Source organism: Gordionus sp. m RMFG-2023, chromosome 3 (genome assembly GCF_954871325.1).
Source record: "Gordionus sp. m RMFG-2023 chromosome 3, tfGorSpeb1-WG-v2, whole genome shotgun sequence".
NCBI classification, from domain to species: domain Eukaryota; kingdom Metazoa; phylum Nematomorpha; class Gordioida; order Chordodea; family Parachordodidae; genus Gordionus; species Gordionus sp. m RMFG-2023.
In genome coordinates, this window is record NC_088777.1 from 32,704,258 (window position 1) to 32,710,435 (window position 6,178).

The window sequence follows — 6,178 nt, forward strand, 5'->3', positions numbered from 1 at the left end:
TAACGAACACTGTGAAAATTAACAATTAAGTGGCTTCCACCGCTCTTATAAGGCATTTCAGTGCATTGGATTTCACTGATTGGTACTAATTTACCCTACTGTCACCCGTTTAATTAAAGAGAGTATAACGGTATCTTTTTAAAGATAAAGGATAGAATAAGAAATAAGAAATTATATATTTTTATATATTTCTATGGATTAGTATACTTATTTTATTTTTGGTTACTTTGTGATATTTATGAATTCGAAAAGCAAAAAATATATTTAAAAAATAAAACAAAACATGTTTGTGTTTATAATTTCTTCTCAAATGATTTATCGTTTCATAAAGCAGACGATTCCCTATTTTTAAAATTAATCTGAGACATTCATATGAAATTATAATATACTATATTGAAATTTTTATATATCAATATAAAGTTTATTTGCAATTGTTGCATCTGCCAGTTATAATTATCATTTATTGACAGTTGTCCTTAATTCATATTCGAGAAGAAGGTAATATTAGTTTTATGTACAGTAGGGTAAATTTTCTGCCAAACAGTGAATGCAAATTCACTGCACTGGAGACGCCCTCTATGGGGTGGTGGAGTGCCCACTTAATTGTGGGACGTCTCCCCAGTGTATAGTAATATGATATAATTATTATTTATTGAGTTTTTGCGCATTTTTAAAAATAAGAAATCTCACCTCCAAGAAATAATGATATATATCAATTCTACAAATACTTCTATCGCTCACAATTTCATTTTCAAGCACACTATATTCCTTAAATATTTACTTTGCGACTACATACATTTTTTATGACATGAAAAGCCTGACTTCTACTCTTCTGAATCAAAACTCTAGTAAATTCTTTCAAATGCATGGAAGATGTTTGGGAGAGTAATGAGACTCTTTTTTTAATTGCTGAGGATTATACATAACCCATAATAAATCTCTGTTAAGTTATTACTTTTATTCATTAATTTTTTATTTTTTCTAGATTCAAAGAAATAAATTTTCTTCTTTATTTACTAATTTATCTCAATCAATTCATCATAACTTAATTCTTTCTTATCTTCTCCAATTCTTTACCTAAGCTACTATAAAGTTTAGCAAGTACCATTATAAATCATCTATTTATCTTTTATTTCAATTATTTATTTCCTTTAACAATTTATTTTTTCTATATATTAATCTTATTAACTTAATTTAAACAAAATAATATAAATCAACATTTAATATAATTACAACTTCTTTCTTAAACAAAATTTAACTTTAATCCTCTCTTAAAACTCAATTTCATGGATATTTTCTTATTCATCATTTCTCTTGTCTGCTTTTTGCCTTTTCAATTTTCCAAGTATTGTCTGCTTGTTTTTTCCCCATTTTTTTCTATTTCAAAATTCAAATTTATCTTACAATTTACTTTAAAATTTATATTATGTCAATTTTCAAAAATCTAACAATCTACTCCTACAACATTCCTGGCCTATTTTCAAAAACAACTATACTTAGGAAACTCCTTGATCAATATGATATTAACATTTTTTTAACACAAGAATCTCTTATTACTAATAATATAAAAAAAAAAAAGAGAAAACAAAACAAAAACGAGAAAACAAAAAATAAATAAATTACAAATTATAAAAACTAACTCTTCTTCCTCTTTACTCCTTCAACCCCCCCCCCTCTCCTCCTTTTTTCTAATACATATTCCTATCTTATCTTATATAATAAATAAACATTATTTACAATGTGGATCCTGGCTTATCCACGAGTGGTACCCGTCATCCCACTCAAATTAAACGGGACCCTGACAGTAGGCTAAATTACTGTCAACTTTGTGGATCCTGGCTTATCCACGAGTGGTACCTGTCATCCCACTCAAATTAAACAGGACCCAGACAGTAGGGTAAATTTTCTGCCAAACAGTGAATGCAAATTCACTGCACTGGAGACACCCTCTATGGGGTGGTGGAGTGCCCACTTAATTGTGGGATGTCTCCCCAGTGTATAATATGATATGATATGATATGATAGGGTAAATTTTCTGCCAAACAGTGAATGCAAATTCACTGCACTGGAGACACCCTCTATGGGGTGGTGGAGTGCCCACTTAATTGTGGGACGTCTCCCCAGTGTATAATATGATAATATGATATGATTATTATTTATTTAGTTTTTTGCGCATTTTTAAAAATAAGAAATCTCACCTCCAAGAAATAATGATATATATCAATTCTACAAATACTTCTATCACTTACAATTTCATTTTCAAGCACACTATATTCCTTAAATATTTACTTTGCGACTACATACATTTTTTTATGACATGAAAAGCCTGACTTCTACTCTTCTGAATCAAAACTCTAGTAAATTCTTTCAAATGCATGGAAGATGTTTGGGAGAGTAATGAGACTCTTTTTTTAATTGCTGAGGATTATACATAACCCATAATATATCTCTGTCAAGTTATTACTTTTATTCATTAATTTTTTATTATTTCTAGATTCAAAGAAATAAATTCTCTTCTTTATTTACTAATTTATCTCAATCAATTCATCATAACTTAATTCTTTCTTATCTTCTTCAATTCTTTACTTAAGCTACTATAAAGTTTAGCAAGTACCATTATAAATCATCTATTTATCTTTTATTTCAATTATTTATTTCCTTTAACAATTTATTTTTTCTATATATTAATCTTATTAACTTAATTTAAACGAAATAATATAAATCAACATTTAATATAATTACAACTTCTTTCTTAAACAAAATTTAACTTTAATCCTCTCTTAAAACTCAATTTCATGGGTATTTTCTTATTCATCATTTCTCTTGTCTGCTTTTTGCTTTTTCAATTTTTCCAAGTATCGTCTGCTTATTTTTTCCCCATTTTTTTTCTATTTCAAAATTCAAATTTATCTTACAATTTACTTCAAAATTTATATTATGTCAATTTTCAAAAATCTAACAATCTACTCCTACAACATTCCTGGCCTACTTTCAAAAACAACTATACTTAGGAAACTCCTTGATCAATGTGATATTAACATTATAACACAAGAATCTCTTATTACCAATAATATTAAAAAAAAAAAGAGAAAACAAAACAAAAAAGAGAAAACAAAAAAAATAAATAAATAAATTACAAAAACTAATTCTTCTTCCTCTTTACTCCTTAATCACCCCCCCCCCTTTTTTCTAATACATATTCCTATCTTATCTTTTATAATAAATAAACATTATTTACAATGTGGATCCTGGCTTATCCACGAGTGGTACCCGTCATCCCACTCAAATTAAACGGGACCCTGACAGTAGGGTAAATTACTGTCAACTTTGTGGATCCTGGCTTATCCACGAGTGGTACATGTCATCCCACTCAAATTAAACGAGACCCAGACAGTAGGGTAAATTTTCTGCCAAATGGTGAATGCAAATTCACTGCACTGGAGACGCCCTCTATGGGGTGGTGGAGTGCCCACTTAATTGTGGGACGTCTCCCCAGTGTATAATATGATATGATTATTATTTATTGAGTTTTTTGCGCATTTTTAAAAATAAGAAATCTCACCTCCAAGAAATAATGATATATATCAATTCTACAAATACTTCTATCACTCACAATTTCATTTTCAAGCACACTATATTCCTTAAATATTTACTTTGCGACTACATACATTTTTTATGACATGAAAAGCCTAACTTCTACTCTTCCGAATCAAAACTCTAGTAAATGTTTTCAAATGCATGGAAGATGTTTGGGAGAGTAATGAGACTCTTTTTTTTAATTGCTGAGGATTATACATAACCCATAATATATCTCTGTCAAGTTATTACTTTTATTCATTAATTTTTTATTTTTTCTAGATTCAAAGAAATAAATTCTCTTCTTTATTTACTAATTTATCTCAATCAATTTATCATAGGTTAATTCTTTCTTATCTTCTCCAATTCTTTACCTAAGCTACTATAAAGTTTAGCAAGTACCATTATAAATCATATATTTATCTTTTATTTCAATTATTTATTTCCTTTAACAATTTATTCTTTCTATATATTAATCTTATTAACTTAATTTAAACAAAATAATATAAATCAACATTTAATATAATTACAACTTCTTTCTTAAACAAAATTTAACTTTAATCCTCTCTTAAAACTCAATTTCATGGATATTTTCTTATTCATCATTTCTCTTGTCTGCTCTTTGCTTTTTCAATTTTTCCAAGTATCGTCTGCTTATTTTTTCCCCATTTTTTTTCTATTTCAAAATTCAAATTTATCTTACAATTTACTTTAAAATTTATATTATGTCAATTTTCAAAAATCTAACAATCTACTCCTACAACATTCCTGACCTACTTTCAAAAACAACTATACTTAGGAAACTCCTTGATCAATATGATATTAACATTATTTTAACACAAGAATCTCTTATTACCAATAATATTTAAAAATAAAAGAGAAAACAAAACAAAAAAAATAAATAAATAAATTACAAAAACTAATTCTTCTTCTCTTTACTCCTTAATCACCCCCCCCCCTTTCTCTAATACATATTCCTATCTTATCTTTTTTAATAAATAAACATTATTTACAATGTGGATCCTGGCTTATCCACGAGTGGTACCTGTCATCCCACTCAAATTAAACGGGACCCTGTCAGTAGGGTAAATTACTGTCAACTTTGTGGATCCTGGCTTATCCACGAGTGGCACCTGTCATCCCACTCAAATTAAACAGGGCCCAGACAGTAGGGTAAATTTTCTGCCAAACAGTGAATGCAAATTCACTACACTGGAGACGCCCTCTATGGGGTGGTGGAGTGCCCACTTAATTGTGGGATGTCTCCCCAGTGTATAATATGAATATGATATGATTATTTTATTACAGTCTTAAATAGAAATACGTATATGTGAATCTTATTCATTAAATGGACTTTTTTCGTCTGCGAGAAAATGGCTGATGTTAAATCGCACCTCCAAGAAATAATGATATCTATCAATTCTACAAATACTTCTATCACTCACAATTTATTTTCAAGCACACTATATTCCTTAAATATTTACTTTGCGACTACATACATTTTTTATGACATGAAAAGCCTGACTTCTACTCTTCTGAATCAAAACTTAGTAAATTCTTTCAAATGCATGGAAGATGTTTGGGAGAGTAATGAGACTCTTTTTTTAATTGCTGAGGATTATACATAACCCATAATATATCTCTGTCAAGTTATTACTTTTATTCATTAATTTTTTTATTTTTTCTAGATTCAAAGAAATAAATTCTCTTCTTTATTTACTAATTTATCTCAATCAATTCATCATAACTTAATTCTTTCTTATCTTCTCCAATTCTTTACCTAAGCTACTATAAAGTTTAGCAAGTACCATTATAAATCATCTATTTATCTTTTATTTCAATTATTTATTTCCTTTAACAATTTATTTTTTCTATATATTAATCTTATTAACTTAATTTAAACAAAATAATATAAATCAACATTTAATATAATTACAACTTCTTTCTTAAACAAAATTTAACTTTAATCCTCTCTTAAAACTCAATTTCATGGATATTTTCTTATTCATTTCTCTTGTCTGCTTTTTCAATTTTTCCAAGTATCGTCTGCTTATTTTTTCCCCATTTTTTTCTATTTCAAAATTTTAATTTATCTTACAATTTACTTTAAAATTTATATTATGTCAATTTTCAAAAATCTAACAATCTACTCCTACAACATTCCTGGCCTACTTTCAAAAACAACTATACTTAGGAAACTCCTTGATCAATATGATATTAACATTATTTTAACACAAGAATCTCTTATTACCATTAATATAAAAAAAAAAAGAGAAAACAAAACAAAAAAAATAAATAAATTACAAATAACAAAAACTAATTCTTCTTCCTCTTTACTCCTTAATCACCCCCCCCCCTCCCCTTTTTTCTAATACATATTCCTATCTTATCTTTTATAATAAATTCACATTATTTACAATGTGGATCCTGGCTTATCCACGAGTGGTACCCGTCATCCCACTCAAATTAAATGGGACCCTGTCAGTAGGGTAAATTACTGTCAACTTTGTGGATCCTGGCTTATCCACGAGTGGTACCTGTCATCCCACTCAAATTAAACAGGGCCCAGACAGTAGGGTAAATTTTCTGCCAAACAGTGAAT

General features: G+C 28.2%; 1 long non-coding RNA gene across 1 annotated transcript; it reads left to right on the forward strand.

Moving 5' to 3' along the window:
• Positions 1-972: 972 nt before the first annotated feature.
• LOC135926519 (uncharacterized) lies at positions 973-2,592 on the forward strand. Its single transcript, XR_010571904.1, has 3 exons — positions 973-1,101; positions 2,326-2,456; positions 2,495-2,592. It is a non-coding gene; the product is annotated as an uncharacterized LOC135926519 (long non-coding RNA).
• The last annotated feature ends 3,586 nt before the right edge of the window (positions 2,593-6,178 follow it).